Source organism: Globicephala melas, chromosome 16 (genome assembly GCF_963455315.2).
Source record: "Globicephala melas chromosome 16, mGloMel1.2, whole genome shotgun sequence".
NCBI classification, from domain to species: Eukaryota; Metazoa; Chordata; class Mammalia; order Artiodactyla; family Delphinidae; genus Globicephala; species Globicephala melas.
In genome coordinates this window covers 29,766,701-29,782,553 of record NC_083329.1, presented here as the reverse complement: position 1 = coordinate 29,782,553, position 15,853 = coordinate 29,766,701, and the positions used below count along the sequence as shown (strand labels likewise).

At 46.5% G+C, this 15,853-nt stretch overlaps 1 protein-coding gene and 1 pseudogene across 1 annotated transcript in view; both read left to right on the top strand.

Annotated features, from left to right (window-relative positions):
• The window catches only part of ZFYVE27 (zinc finger FYVE-type containing 27), a 111,639-nt gene that overhangs the window by 73,670 nt on the left and 22,116 nt on the right, over positions 1–15,853 (top strand). The gene's annotated exons all lie outside the window — the stretch shown is intronic.
• LOC115857860 (non-selective voltage-gated ion channel VDAC1-like) lies at positions 11,621–13,290 on the top strand (annotated as a pseudogene).

The window sequence follows — 15,853 nt, the reverse complement described above, 5'->3', positions numbered from 1 at the left end:
CATAGATCAATGAAACAAGATAGAAAACCCAGAGACAAACCCACGCACCTATGGTCAACTAATCTATAACAAAGGAGGCAAGGATATACAATGGAGAAAAGACAGTCTCTTCAATAAGTGGTGCTGGGAAAACTGGACAGCTACATGTAAAAGAATGAAATTAGAACACTCCCTAACACCATACATAAAAGTAAACTCAAAATGGATTAGAGACCTAAATGTAAGACCGGACACTATAAAACTCTTAGAGGAAAAGAGGAAGAATACTCTTTGACATAAATCACAGCAAGATCTTTGGTTTTTTTTTTTCTTTTTTTCTTTTTTGCGGTACACGGGCCTCTCACTGTTGTGGCTTCTCCCGTTGCGGAGCACAGGCTCCAGACACGCAGGCTCAGCAGCCATGGCCCACGGGCCCAGCCGCTCCATGGCATGTGGGATCTTCCCGGACCGGGCACGAACCCGTGTCCCCTGCATCGGCAGGTGGACTCTCAACCACTGCACCACCAGGGAAGCCCAGCAAGATCTTTTTTGATCCACCTCCTACAGTAATGGAAATAAAACCAAAAATAAACAAATGGGACCTACTGAAACTTAAAAGCTTTTGCACAGCAAAGGAGACTACAAACAAGACGAAAAGACAAACCTCAGAATGGGAGAAAATATTTGCAAACAAATAAACGGACTCAGGATTAATCTCCAAAATATATAAACAGCTCATGCAGCTCAATATTAAAAAAACAAACAACCCAATCTAAAAAGTGGGCAGAAGACCTTAATAGACATTTCTCCAAAGAAGACATACAGATGGCCAAGAAGCACAGGAAAAGATGCTCAACATCAGTAATTATTAGAGAAGTGCAAATCAAAACTACAATGAGGTATTACCTCACACCAGTTAGAATGGGCATCATCAGAAAATCTACAAACAGCAAAAGCTGAGGGTGTGGAGAAAAGGGAACCATCTTGCACTGTTGGTGGGAATGTAAATTGATACAGCCACTATGGAGAACAGTATGGAGTTTCCTTAAAAAGCTAAAAATAGAATTACCATGTGACACAGCAATCCCACTACTGGGCATATACCCTGAGAAAACCATAATTCAAAAAGACACATGCAGCCCAATGTTCATTGCAGCACTATTTACAATAACTAGGTCATGGAAGCAACCTAAATGCCCATTGACAGACGAATGGATAAAGAAGATGTGGTACATATATACAATGGAATATTACTCAGCCATAAAAAGGAACGAAATTGGGTCATTTGCAGAGATGTGGGTGGACCTAGAGACTGTCATACAGAGTGAAGTAAGTCAGAAAGAGAAAAACAAACATCGTATATTAACACGTATATGTGGAATCTAGAAAAATGGTACAGATGAAGCAGTTTGCAAGGAAGAAATAGAGACACGGATGTAGAGAACAAACGTATGGATACCAAGGGGGGAAAGCGGTGGTGGTGGTGGGATGAATTGGGAGCTTGAGATTGACATGTATACACTAATATGTATAAAATGGATAATTAATTAAAAAATTTAGAAAGTACCATTTCCATGCCTGCTTTTTGGAAAAGAGAAAAAAATAAAATAAAAAACAACCCTACTAGTGTACAAATGTAAGCCAATCATGGAATGAAAAGAGAAGATGCTGTAAAATGATGTTCCTGGGCAGTGAATTTGTTTTCACCTTTTAGAAATTAACTTTTATCAAAATGATTTATGCACGTGGTTTCAAAAACCACATAGTAGTTCAACCCTTCTATGGCAATAGCACTGGTTAACCCCCATTTTCCACCAGCCCTACATGGGGTGCAAAAAAAAAATGTCACCCATGAGGGGTGGCGAGGAAGTTCTGGCTGGTGGCTGGAGCGCCGTAAGTGGAGGGGGGAGCAGTGTGAGAGGAGCCGGAGGTCAGGCAGAGGCTGGCTGTGGGAGCCCTGTGGGCACTGGCAGGGAGCTTGGATTTTACTCTCACGGTAATGGGAACCCGGCTGGCTGTTGATACAGTTCAATGGCTTGATGATGTTGGGCTGACATTCTGCCACTCTTCAACCTGTGCCCACTGGTTGTAAGTGGCTGCGGCCACTCCAGGCATCACATCTACATACAAGGCAGATTCTGCTTACTACTTCTTTTCTTTTAATGTGGGCCTTTTTTTTTTTTTTTAGTCTTTATTGAATTTGTTACAATATTGCTTCTGTTTTTTTTTTTTTTATGTTTTGGCTTTTTGGCTACCGGGCACGTGGGATCTTAGCTCCCTGATGAGGGATCGAAACCCGCACCCCTTACACTGGAAGGCTAAGTCCTAACCACAGGACCGTCAGGGAAGTCCCATGATTTTGCTTACTTCTGACTAATCAGAATGGTTCTTAGCTGCAAGGGAGACTAGAAAAGGAGTCTGGTATAGGAATGAGTTTCTCCGACCCAAGACTGGAGGCAGGAAGGAGAGCTGGGGCTTGAGGTGGGGCGTGGTCTGCTGCACAGGTGCTTCTCTGTCACACACGGGCATAGGATGGTCTGGGCTGGGCCTGAGGTTCTGCATCTCAAACGAGCTCTCCAGAGATGCTGATGTGGCTGGTCTGTTGCCCACACTTCCAGGAGCATATGGGTAGACACCACTGGAGATCTTTAAAAATTATTTATTTATTTATTTATTTATTTATTTATGGCTGTGTTGGGTCTTCATTGCTGCGTGCAGGCTTTCTCTAGTTGCGGCGAGTGGGGGGCTACTCTTTGTTGTGGTGCGCGGGCTTCTCATTGCAGTGGCTTCTCTTGTTGCGGAGCACGGGCTCTAGGGCGCGTGGGCTTCAGTAGCTGTGACATGTGGGCTCAGTAGCTGTGGTGCACGGGCTCTCGAGTGCAGGCTCAGTAGTTGTGGTGCACAGGCTTAGTTGCTCTGCGGCATGTGGGATCTTCCCGGACCAGGGCTCGAACGCGTGTCTCCTGTATTAGCAGGTGGATTCTTAACCACAGCACCACCAGGGAAGCCCCACTGGAGAGTTTTAAGTAAGAGAGTAGTTACCTGATTTCTGTGGTTCTGTGGAGAATGCCGTGTAGGGGACAAGAGGGGACACTGGGAGGCTAGTTAAGAAGCCAAAAATCATGGTCACTTGGGTTAAGGTGGTGGCAGGGGATATGACTCTGGTGGGTGTTTACATTTTTTTTAATTTAGAAAATTGTGGTAAAATACACTTAAATTTTATTATTTTAACCATTTTTAAGTGTACAACTCAGTGGTATTATATACATTCCCAATGTTGTGCAACCATCACCACCATCCACTTCCAGAACATTCTCATCATTTCAAACAGAGACTCTGTACCCATTAAATAATAACTCCCCCTTCCTCCCCCTGTCCCAGTCTCTGGTAACCTCTATTTTACTTTGTTTCTATGTATTTGACTGTTCTCGGATAATTCATATAAGTAGAATCATATATTAGTTGTCGTTTTGCATCTGGCTTATTTCAGTTAGCATAATGTCTTCAAGGCTCATCCACATTGTAGCTTGTATTAGAACTTCATTCCTTTTTACAGTTAAATAATATTCCATCCTATGGATAGTATGCATTTTGTTCATTCATTCATCTGTTGGTGGGTATCTGGATCATTTCCACCTTTTGTCTATTGTGAAGAATGCTGCAACACACACGGGTGTGCAAGTATCTGTTGGAGTCCAGTGGTTGGTTTTGAGATATGTTTTGGAGCCAGACCATCAGAACTTGCTGATAGTAGGAAGGAAAGGCAGGGATAGAATTAAGAATGACTCCTGGTGATGGTGTCATTTACAAGGATGGGGAAGAAGTTGTAGAGTGCTCTGCAAACATCGGGTAGTATCATTATTTTATTTAGAATTGTTCTGAGGGGTTATCAGCTATGAAATTGCCAGTAAAGAAACCAAAACATCACTTTTGTAAGACAGACATCTAGGGCCTGGGAACTTAAATCAGGACTTGGCAAACGATGGCCCACAGACCAAATCCAGCCCACCACCTGGTCTTATATAAGAGCTAAGAGAGCTAAGAATAGGTTTCACAGTTTTAAATATAAATGTGAAAAAAGACCATGTAGCCCTTTAGCTGACAGTTGTTCAATTTTGCCTCTTGGCTTGCATAGCCTAAAATATTTACTGTCTGGCCCTTTACAGAAGAAGTTTGCCGACCCCTGGCCTAAATTAACTGGTTTGGCTCAGACTGAAGAGATGTGCTCAGTGGAAATAAAAAAGCAAAGCAAAACCAAATTCCCCCTCACCCCTGCTGACCTACTTCTGCAGTTTGTTTTTTTCCTTTCCCAAGAGTATGTGCTGATTGTACATACAGTAAATCATCCCACCGCTCCGAGTTCCACCCTCTGCAGGTCACTGCAGTTACCAGCTGCAGTCAGTTGTGACCCTGAAGCTGATTAATGCCAGCGCAGTGCTGTTTATCAGGAACAAGTGATTTATTTTAGCATCCAAATTTTAAATGGTGTCTATGCTTCCCAGGAAGCTGTCTGGTTTAGAAAATTGCCTATAATAAATGCATGCAATAAATCCATTGTTTTGAACCTAAAGAAAGATATTCAAGTTTTATAAGAGAGAATCAGTTTCTCCTCATCTTCACCAAATACGTGTTGTGTATGTAAATAATTTAAAACAATGGTTTGAATGGGTGCTAAATTACCAGCTTTCCAAAATGCAATCACGGCTCTTATTTTTCCAATTAATCATGGAAAAAAATCCATTTGCTGGTGTGTCCCTAGTGAGGCCTCCTAAAATATCCAAGATTCCATGGTGCTTACTCAGTCCAATGTGTTCGGTCGAGCCTTGAAGTGCTACATGGGAAGACGTCTGGAGAGGGTGACCTGTCCACTCATGGGCCCCAGCTTTCAGGGTTTTAACTGTCGGCCCCAGTCCCGGATGGTCCTGCACTTCCTCACCTGATTGCTCAGGGATGCTGTGGCCTGGCTCTCGGGGAGTTTGGGACTGCTCATTCTTGAGCTCCCGAAGTTTTAATTCTTTCAGTTCAGGTTCACTCAGTGCCCGAGGGGCTGGGTCCTAAGAAGGAGTCAGCTTCAGCCCCAAGCTGTGCCCCTTTTTTGACGTCAGAGCCCAGCATTAGGAGTAGATGCAGGGCATGCACAGGCCCCCACCCTTTGGAGACCGTGCTGTGTTTTCTAGCAAGTTGCTCTCAGCCAACATCAAACCTCTTCACCGGAGAGCTTCCCACAACATCCCTCTTTGAGGGTGCAGGGCTTGCGCCGGAGACTTTTGTGGCCCTTTGCAAATTTAGCCCCCTGTTCCTCAGTACTCACTTCTGCATACCAAGGGAGATTGGGAGCAGTGGTCTTTGGCCAGTTGTGGGAAGTTCTGGGCAATGAATGTCTACTTGCCTCAGCGTTGCATAAGCAAGAGGGTCTCCTGGGACTCTGCCCTCCATTGAGAATATTGGTCCAGGGGCGATTTGCTGGTTCACTTGGTGGAAGTGGCTGGCAACTTCTGTCTTGCAAAGTTCATTCATTCATTCAACAAATGTTTACACTGCATCTCTTACATGCTGGCTACTGTCCTAGGCGCTGGGGACACACCAGTGAGCAAAACAGACAAAGCTCCCTGCCCTCATGAGGCTATATGGGCATGCATTCAGTTCTGCTCTAGAGTGCAGCATGGTGATGGGGGGCCCAGAGGTGGGAGGAAAGATTGCTGTGTGCCTGTGTGTCCAGGTCTCTGGGAAAGGCTTCACATGAGAAGAGATATTGGCTGGGGTCTTGAATGCTGAGTGGGATTTGCCGGAGCACACAGCGGAACAGAACTGGGGAACAGAATTCCCCGTTTTTTGCAAATAAATCAGCTCCAGGAGGAGCCACTCAGAAGAAAAGGTACCTGTAGGCTAGGCTGGGGTCACTGAGGGACTTTGAGTGCTGTGCCAGAGGGTGTAGACTCTGCATTTGTAGCCTCATTTTCAGGGTCCCCAGCAGCGAGCAACTCTAGGGGAGCCTTTCACAGGGACTTCAAGATGAGTGGCGCCCCCTACAGTTGGGTCCTGCCACTCTTCCCTTCCACTCTTCCGTGGTCATGGTCTCCCCCAAGTCTCCAGCCAAGGGCTGGCTGGGTGGGTGCCTTTTGGAGTGCACCCTGATATGCTATCTTATCCCCGACCTTTCTAGCGATCACATTGAATAACTTGTCTCCTCCCTAGGCGCCTGTGTGCCACACCTCCTGATTTAGGACCAGAATGCATTAGCACCTGTTTTGTTTTCTCTCTGAGTACTGTCAAGGCGCCAGGTTCTCTGTGCCTATCTTTCTCAGCATAAAGTTCTCCTTTGGATACAGTGATTTTAACTGTGGGCTTGGCCCCACCTTGGGGCTCTGAGACAGCAGCAGGTGGAAGTTTGGGCCAGGTGTCCTCAAGTTTGGTCCTTGGAGCCTGCATCATCCTGCTGGAATGCAGAATCTCCTCAGATCTACTGAACTGGAATCTCCAGGGTGGGGTCTCGGTCAGCTTTTTGGACATGCCCCCCCAAGTTGTTCTTATGCATGTAAGAGAAATGCTCCTTAACATTCTGGGGAGCTGGGGCTAGGTTTCCTTGATTGGATTTCATGCATTTAGCACCCAGAGACAGTGGGACCTTGGCTCAGCTGGCCTCTGCCTGGTACTGCCGGGTCTCCTGAGTTACTACCCTCGAGGCTGCTGTTCCTGGTGGAGAGGGTGAATCTTTCTTCCTTAAAGCTGCATCTCCCTCTCTGGGATTTCCACCCTCTGGATCACACCAAGCAAGCTGAATGCTTCTCCCAGATGCCTCTCTTCAGACATATGAAGGCTGCTGTCATGTCAAGATCCTTGGTGTTTTGGACCAGTCTTTCTTATTTATTTATTTATTTATTTGGTTGTGTGGGGTCTTAGTTGCTACAGGCGGTCTCCTTAGTTGTGGCTTGCCAGCTCCTTAGTTGCGGCATTCCAACTCCTAGTTGCGGCATGTGGGATCTAGTTCCCTGACCAGGGATCAAACCTGGGCCCCCTGCATTGGGAGCGCAGAGTCTTATCCACTGCGCCACCAGGGAAGTCCCTTGGACCAGTCTTTATTGTGATCTCTAGACACGCTGCTCTCCTGCGTGCTCTCTTGAATGATGACTGTGTGCTCTGAACTTTCTCTGTATTCTCATTTTCTCTTCCCAGCATCCTGATAAGTTTGCCTTTATTATCCCCATTTCACAGGTGAGGAAATATAGGCCCAAAGAGGCCAAGAAACTTTCCTAAGGTTACATGACTAGTTTGTGCCAGAACTAGGATTTGAACCCAAGGGCAACTAGAACACCAAAAACCAGAGCTCTGTTACGATCCCCATTTTACAGATGGGGAAATGGAGGGATCTGCCTAAATCACACAGCAGCAAGTGGTAGAGCTGCGCTATGACCCGAGAGCCTGCATTCTTCATCATTATGCCCAAGCCTGCCTTCCCACACAATCATCATGCCTGTATCAGAACCTCCGCTGCTTAACACAGGGGATGATGGGCACTTAGGAAGCCGCCCAGAGAAACGCTGGTTAATATAATTATTGAAACTATTCTTAGAGCTTGACACTGCTCACACGTTATACAACATTATGTATTATATATATTTTATATACATTTATATATTTATGGACAAATATATATTATGTCAAAGGAAATACATTTCCAAACTTGAAATAACTATAAGATAACTGAAATTGCTACTGTTGGGTGGAGGAGGGTATTTCAAACCATCTCTGGGAGTGACGGATACTGTTCAATACACCCAGTGCTTACTGAGCACCTATCACGTGCCTAGAAGGAGAGGCCCCTGTGTCAGACCTACGGCTGTTTACTCACAGTCAAACCCCTTCCTTGCAGCCTGACTCAGATTTGGTTCAGGTACTGGACGGCCATGTGCTTCATGACCCCTTCCCCAGCCCCAAAGGCCAAATGTTAATAAGCCCAAACCAGCCATTCTTACCCCTGACAGAATGTCAGCATCACCCAGAGAGGTTTTAAAAGTGAGGAGAGCTCCAGACCACAGTTATGTCAGACACTGTCAAGGTGTGTGTGTGGGCCCCCCAGGTGCACTCAGGGCCAGGTCTAAAGCAGTCATGATCATTCCAGTCTTCTTGCTAGCGGTTGTCTTAGGTCTGGGTGTGGGATACAATGCTGGCCAATGAGACATCAGGAGAAGCGTGTGTGGGGGGATGTAAAGGGAGAAACTCTCTGCTCTTAATACTTCACGTCTGATGCTTCTGGTCGCCCAATATGTGAGGGCTTTTCCTACACCAAGCAATTCTGTGACACCAGCTGGGTGTTGTCCAATTCAGTTCAGTTCTGATACTATCTACCTGGAGTTAGCGTCAGATTCCACAGGTTAAGGGCTCAGTCCCATGAGAGTGTCCCTCTCCTCCCAACCCCAACTTCGGACACCAACTGCAAGTCCAGGTTGTTACCTGTGCTTCTAACTCACTCTCTATAAGTTGCAGGTTCCCATGACTCTCTTCTTGAGTTCAATTAATTGCCTAGAATGGCTCACAGAACTCAGGAAAAGTTTACTTATGAGATCACCAGTTTAATATAAAAGGATACAACTCAAGAACAGCCAGGTGGAAGAGAAGCATAGGGCGAGGTGTCGGGGAAGGGACGCCCTCTGGGTGTGCCACCCTCCGAGCACCTCTACATGTTCACCACCTAGAAGTTCTCTGAGCCCCTTCAGTTAGGACATTTTTAAATGGAGGCCTCATCACATAGACGTGATTGATTAAACCATCAGCCACGGGCGATTGAACTCAGTCCCCAGCTCCTCTCCCCTCCCAGGAGGCCGAGTGCGGGGACTGAAAGTTCCACATCTCTAATCACATAATTGCTTCCCCTTGGCAACCAGCCCCCATCCTGTGGTTGCTGATCTAGGGGTTTTCCAAAAATTCACATAAATTCAGGTGTGGTTGAAAGGACCTTGTTATGAATAACAAAAGATTCTCTTTTCACCTTATGGCTCTTATCACTTAGGAAATTCTGAGGGTATAATGAGCTCTGTGCCAGGAACAGGGATGAAGACCAAATATATATTTTTTGCTGTAAATCACAATATCACGGGGGAGCACCAGGGAACATTTTAATGGCTCTCCAGACAAGGGATGCAAGGGTCACTTCCTGTCTTTGGATGATATGGTGTGAGCATGGACTGCTTGTCACTGTTGCAGGCCTCTTATGACCATGTGGATAAAGTCAAGAGAATACCAGGGGGACTTCCCTGGGGGTGCAGTGGTTAAGAGTCTGCCTGCCAATTCAGGGGACACGGGTTCGAACCCTGGTCTGGGAAGATCCCACATGCTGTGGAGCAACTAAGCCGCGAGCCACAACTACTGAGCCTGACTGCTGCAACTACTGAAGCCTGTGCGTCTAGAGCCCATGCTCTGCAACAAGAGAAGCCACCACAATGAGAAGCCTGCACACAGCAATGAAGAGCGGCCCCTGCTCGCAACTACAGAAAGCGCATGCACAGCAATGAAGACCCAACACAGCCAAAACCAAAATAAATAAATAAATAAATCTTAAAAAAAAAAAAAAGAGAGAGAGAATACCAGGGAAGCTGACCCAAAGCCCTGTTTTTGTCCAGCCACTAAATTAACATGATCTGGAAGACGCTTGCCTCCAGGCTAACTCTTGTATGAGATAATAAGTGACCTTATTATGGGAGCTACTTTAGCTGGGCATTCTGTTACTTGCAGCTAGCAGCATTCCTAGTTGTTATGGTCCCTAAAGAGCTTACAGGGCTACTGAGGGGACAGGGCAGGGAGCACACTCAGGGAACGTTTGGTCACCGTATGGCAGCAATAAGTAACTGAGCACCAAGCAGGCTGTTACAGGCACTGCAATGTGGGAAAGAAGGACAGGATTGGTGGGAACTGCCAGGTTTGGGAAGAGTTCATGGAGAAGGAGGCGGGAAGGTGGCGAGTGGGTAGACTTGAGATTACAGAGGTGAGTCCGAACTTGGGCTTTGAAACCTGCCTCTACGGCTCACCAGCAGGGAGACTTTAGAGACCAAGAGTGACTTTACCTCTCTCGGCCTCAGTTTCTCAGCTCTTAAGTGGGGATGATAATAGGGCCTAAATCATGGGGTTTTGTGAGGATTTGAAAAGACACTTAGCACTGTGTGTGGCCCACGGCAGGCCCCCAAGTGAAAGCCATTGTGATGACTATTCCTGAGGCATGAGTCACTGTCAGAACCCTGGTTGCAGCCACACTCCTGCCACCAGTTCTGAACCAGCCAAAGCGCTTTCCTCCCTCTGCAGGTCTGGGCTCCCCTGCCGCAGGTGGGGATGAAGAAGAAACTTGCCGGCAAAGCAGCTCTTTCTTCAGGGACGCTTCTATTTCTTTTTGCTTGTGCTGTGCCTTTGTTCTCCATGGTCTGGATTTCAGGGCTCGGCTCTTCCCCTGAGCCCAGATTTCCCCCTTCACACAGATCCTGAATTGGTCTCCAGGCCTGTGGCTTTTTTCTGGCCATGAATTTGGACTCCTTTGTCTTGCAGATCTATTAATGTTTTTTCTTAATTTAATTTTAATTAATTAATTAATTTGGGCTGTACCGGTTCTTGGTTGTGGCGTGCATGTGGGATCTAGTTCCCTGACCAGGGACTGAACCCGGGCCCCCTGCATCGGGAGCACGGACTCTTACCCACTGGACCACCAGGGAAGTCCCTGTCTTGCAGATCTGGAGGTATCCCTTCTGACCTGCCCCAGTTGGCTGCCCTGAGGATAAAGCCTCCCTGCTGATGAACTGGCTCACAGGTTGCTGTGAGCCTCCAACTTCTCCCCCAGAGTACCCCTGACAACAGAGGAGTGTGAACACTGTTTGAGTCCGCCACAGTGAGAAATGTATCTGAAGCCTCATGTCTGATCTTCAATTCATGTGGATTTTGCAGCTTACTTCCTGACTTTAACAGGTCATTTATAGTAGAAAAAGTTTACAATAACTAACCATTAGGAAAGAATACAAAGAACTTCCATAGCTGCCCTATTAATTAATGCATGGACTACAGTTGCAATGAGTCTAGCTGTTTTTTAGTTTTGAACTGAATTAAAAAGAGAGAAGGTCAGCTTCTTTCCTCTGTCCAAGGTTACAATATGTCAAAACCCCAGACCCCTGTAACTCTGTGGTTGTGAAAGGCAACAGTTCTTCGTGCACTAGCTTTGGGTAATCACCGATGAGAGACACCTGGAGTACCATCAAAGCCATGGGCCGGTGTAGCAGGTTCAGGCTTCTGTTGATGGTAGGCCACGTAGCCCAGGAAACGCCAAGAAATTGTTCCTTGGCCTGGTGATGCCATTGAGCTTTGCTTCTTGCTGCCTTCCAGGTCCTTGTCTGGCCTGCCCCTGCTTCTTATCAGGTCTCATCCATGTGACTTGAATTCTGCAACTGGTGTCTGTCTGCCTCTGCCCTTTGTGTCAGATAGGTTACGTGTAACAAAAGACCTAAACAGACTGTGGCTAAATCATTATGACACTGAATTATCTCAATATGAAGTCTGGATTTCTTCCTGGAGGATTCACAACTCATGGAGCATGATTCCTAGATGTCCGGCCATTAGGACAGAAAACAGCGTTTGCCAAGGTGTGCAACCTGCAAAGAGGGGTGCAGAAGATGGCTGTGCCTCTCACGTATGCTGATCTTGGCAAATCTGCCAGGGATGTCTTCACCAAGGGCTATGGGTTTGGCTTAACAAAACTTGATTTGAAAACAAAATCTGAGAATGGACTGGAATTTACAAGCTCAGGTTCAGCCGACACCGAGACCACCAAAGTGACGGACAGTCTGGAAACCAAGTACAGATGGACCGAATATGGTCTGACGTTTACGGAGAAATGGAACACTAACAACACACTAGGCATGGAGATTACTGTGGAAGATCAGTTTGCACGTGGCCTGAAGCTGACCTTCAATTCATCCTTCTCTCCAAACACTGGGAAAAAAAAAAAGCTAAAATCAAGACAGGGTACAAGCGGGAACATATCAACCTGGGCTGTGGTGTGGATTTCGACATTGCCGGCCCTTCCATCCGGGGTGCTCTGGTGCTGGGTTATGAGGGCTGGCTGGCTGGCTACCAGATGAATTTTGAGACTGCAAAGTCTTGAGTGACCCAGAGCAATTTTGCAGTTGGCTACAAGACCGATGAGTTCCAGCTTCACACTAATATAAATGATGGGACAGAGTTTGGTGGCTCCATTTATCAGAAGGTGAACAAGAAGTTGGAGACTGCTGTTAATCTAGCCTGGACAGCGGGAGACAGTAACACTCGCTTCAGAATAGCAGCCAATTTCCAGATCGACCCTGACGCCTGCTTCTTGGCTAAAGTGAACAACTCCAGCCTCATAGGGTTAGGGTACTCAGACCCTAAAGCCAGGTATCAAACTGACACTGTCAGCTCTGCTGGATGGCAAGAATGTCAACGCTGGTGGCCACAAGCTTGGTCTAGGACTGGAGTTTCAAGCATAAATGAATACTGTACAATCGTTTAATATTAAACTATTTTTCAGCATAGCTACCTTCAGAATTTAGTGTACCTTTTAATGTTGTATGTCTGGGATGCAAGTATCGCTAAATATCATGCTAGACTTCCAGGTTAAAGATGATTCAGCTGTAGGGTGTTACCCTTTCAGAGGTACAGAAGAAACCCAATTTCAAAAAAGGTCCTTTCAGCTGTAGACTTGAGGGGGAGCTTGCTGGCCCCTCTAGAGATGTCAGGCTCCTTTTTTACCTAGAAATGGCTGCAAGTGGAAGTTGATAATTTGCAGGCATTTTGTAATTTGTAAATTCGTATTGAGTAAATGAATGAAATTGTGACTTCCTGAGAATTGAACCTTGGTTTCCTATCCTGATTGAGGAGAGGCTGTTGGATGGTGTACACAAACTCATCTGAAAGGGACTTTTTCAGGCAGGGACTTTTCCCACCCCAATCCGTCACCTCTTTTACACCAAAAGTAGTCTGCAGGGTGTGGTAGCTGTTTCTTCTGTGCCATTTTGGGGTGGAGAAGGTGGATGTGATGAAGCCAATAATTCAGGACTTAATTGTGTTTTTTCTCATGTTGTGTTTTTTTTTGCCCTTGCACCAGAGTATGAAATAGCTTCTAAGAGCTCCAGGTGCAAGCTGGGAGGAGTCTGTGTGACTGTAATCACATGGTGACAACACTCAGAATCTGAATTGAACTTCTCTTGTACTCTCGCCACTCAGTTTATTTTTTAGCAGTTTAATGGGTACATTTTAGAGTCTTCCATTTTGTGTGGAATTAGTTCCTCCCCTTCAAATGCTGTAATTAACATCACTTAAAATAAAACTTGAATAAAATATTGAAACCTTAAAAAAAAAATGAAGTCTGATCCAGAGTTGATGAGCAGCTCAAAAATGTCAGCAAGGACCAGGCGCTATTGATCTCTCTGTTCAGCCATATTCACTGTGCTTGCTTTTCTTAAGCTTATTACCTTTTGATGGCAAGATGGCTGCCACAGCTCCAGCCATCATGTCCTCACACAAGCACATTCCTGGCAGGAAGGAGGAGGAAGGGGTAGTTTCTCCCATTAAGGGGTAGTTTCTAACTCTTTAATCAGGAAGCAAGAAGCCTTTCAGCAGATTTGTCTTTATGTCTCATTGGCTAGAATGGTATCCTGACTACAAAGGAAACCGGGAAAGTGAGAATCTAGGAAAAGCAAATGAAATTACTGTGTTGGCTTTAGCCTAATCATGATTCATCTTCTGGGGCTAGAAAAAAACCAGGGTCTGTGGTGAGGAGAAGGGGCAGATGGCTTTAGGGTAACACAAACAGTATCCTCCAGTCTTTCTAATTTCCCGTGTCACCATCAACCTACTGGCTCAAACTGTCTGGTCCACCCCCTGCCTGTCTGAGGAGAAAGAATGGAACACCTCCATTGGGGTTTGTTATTAAATCTGTCAAAGGGAAGAGATGTCCTCTTTCAACAAATCTCATAGAATTGCACTCTTTGCCAGGCCTGAGCAAGACAGAGATAGCTCTCACCTCAACACATCTCAAGACTGCTGACTCTTGAGAACAGAGATTTTTCTTAAGAAAAAGCTGATCATTAATTAGCTCTCCCACACAATTATTCCCCAAATTAAGTTTGGGTACAGTGACTATCTCTAATTGGCTATTGTTATAGACAGAGAATCCACACGTCTGCATTGCTTTCAAATGCAGCATGGTCTAGGAGGGGCATGTGCAGAAGCAAGGGCACAGACCTGGTAACTCCTGCCAAGATTTGAGTCTTGGCATGGCCAATGTGACCTTGGGCAAGTCCTTGAACTTCCCGGGGCCTCTGTTTGTTCCACTCTAAGTCTGAGACCTAACAGCAACCCCCAGGGTTGCGGTGAGGATGAACTGGGACAACTGAAGCCAAAGGACCTGAAAGGGAGAAGGCTGTGGTACTCTAAAGCTGCAGTCACTTCTTGCCTTCACCATGAGCACATTTTCAATTACGTATTTGCACTTGAAATTGGCCACCTGCTGGCTGACTAACTTAGAAATCAGTTCCATGGCTCATTTGGGAGCAAGGCTCTTACACCTCGTTGGCCTTCTTGCCTCTTTTTAAGCTTGTCCCAAAGAGCTGGTGCCAGTCTCCAGCTTCTTGATTTGTGGGTATCTGTGAGAGGCTTTTCCCCTCTTTTCTTCCATTGCTTTTTTCTTTTATTGTTGAGGTAAAATTTATATGCAGTAAAGTCCACAAACCTTTATATATATATATATATATATATTTTTTTTTTTTTTTTTGCCGTACGCGGGCCTCCAGCTGCTGTGGCCTCTCCCGCCGCGGAGCACAGACTCCGGACGCGCAGCCCCAGCGGCCACGGCCCACGCCGCGGCATGTGGGATCCTCCCGGACCGGGGCACAAACCCACGTCCCCTGCATGGGCAGGCTGACTCTCAACCACTGCGCCACCAGGGAAGCCCTATATATATTTTTAATGTTTTTAGCTGTGTTGGGTCTTCGTTGCGGTGCGCAAGTTTTTCATTTTGCGGTGGCATCTCTTGTTGCGGAGCACGGGCTCCAGGCGCGCAGGCTTCAGTAGTTGCAGCGCATGGGCTCTAGAGCGCAGGCTCAGTAGTTGTGGCGCACGAGCTTAGTTGCTTCGCGGCATGTGGGATCTTCCCAGACCAGGGCTCAAACCCGTGTCCCCTGCATTGGTAGGCGGATTCTTAACCGTTAATTCTTAACTGCGCCACCAGGGAAGTCCAAAGTCCACAAATCTTTAAATGTACTATGTAGGTTATGTGTTTTTCTGTATGTATACACCTGTGTAAGTACCATCCAGAGCAAGATACAGAACATTTCCATCACTTCAGAAGGCTTCCTCGTCCCCTCGCCATCAGTACCCCACCCTGCCTTACTCCCCACCTGCTGCTTCATCAACGCAGCTTGTCCTCACATCACTTAGTAACTCTTCTTGAACTTCCTATGAAGTGGCACCGTATACCCTGTATCTCACATAGTTCTTGCAATACCTTCTCTTCTATTTTCCTTTTTCTGATCAGTTTTAGGCAGCCCGTCAGCCCCTCTTCCTGATGGGCAGAGCTCCTCCCTTCTGGCACGTCACTCCTGACATTCTGATTTCATCTGCTGAGATGGGCAGAGCCCTCAGACATGCCTCCCCTGTCAGGGGGTGTCCAGGACATGTGGATACTTCCAGGGACCCGCAGGCTGGGCTTTTTCTCCCTCTTGCTTCTCCCAGGGGCAGCTGTGAGGCTTTGTCCGCTCTTGCCATTGCTCTCAGAGGAGCTGGGCCTGGGCTGGGGGCTGGAACTCCTGGGCAAAGATTTCTGAGGAGTGGCCTGAAGTGAAGACAAGCTGGGGACAAGCTGGGTCCA